The sequence below is a fragment of the Portunus trituberculatus genome, chromosome 28 (assembly GCF_017591435.1).
Source record: "Portunus trituberculatus isolate SZX2019 chromosome 28, ASM1759143v1, whole genome shotgun sequence".
Lineage (NCBI taxonomy): Eukaryota > Metazoa > Arthropoda > Malacostraca > Decapoda > Portunidae > Portunus > Portunus trituberculatus.
This window is the reverse complement of record NC_059282.1, coordinates 529,017-529,769: the sequence shown is the minus strand read 5'-3', so window position 1 is coordinate 529,769 and position 753 is coordinate 529,017.

Here is a 753-nt window from a genome sequence, read left to right as displayed (position 1 = left end):
GAGTGTTATTCTGGCAAAATCGCCATCTTTGTTACGGTCAGTACAGTGGGGATTATAAAACTCACAGCCGCCGTAACCCTCAGGTTCTTTCAAGGTCTCCAACAGTGTATAATTTCTCACACTGTAAGGGAATCTCCACAACAACTCCTTCTCCTGTAACCAACCAAGTAGAATTTATAAATGGTAGATGCTATGTGTAACAGGGCAAGGCCCTAATACCCCCTAGAGAAACCGCCCACAAGGACAACTCCACCCACTTCTCTATGAAGTATTAATGCCTCTCCGCACACCTTGTCCACAGACGGTGATGAATCACAGACTGGGACAACACACAGTGTATATATTACTATAGTATCATACTACAAGAAGTGCTTCCTAACACCTGTCAGACAGACACCACTAGCCTACGACTACTACAATATATGATGTGTACAGCACATCCGGTGGTGTACACACAAGCCCAGACACTACGGGTGACAACAGCCATACACGGAGTCCAGATACTCGTCAAGGACAAGTCCGGCGGACGACAACTACGCACCAATGGCCAGCATGAAGCCTCTCAGCTTTTCACTAGCGTGCGTGGCTGCAACCACTACAATACAGTATACTACTGATACTACACAAAGATGATGGGGGCACACAGCCGCCCACCAAACCCCACTGGTGACTACAGCCTACCAACAGCAAAACGGGACGAAACAAAAACGTTTCCTCCGCGTCGCCACACCCGAGTGGACGAACGCACGAGAA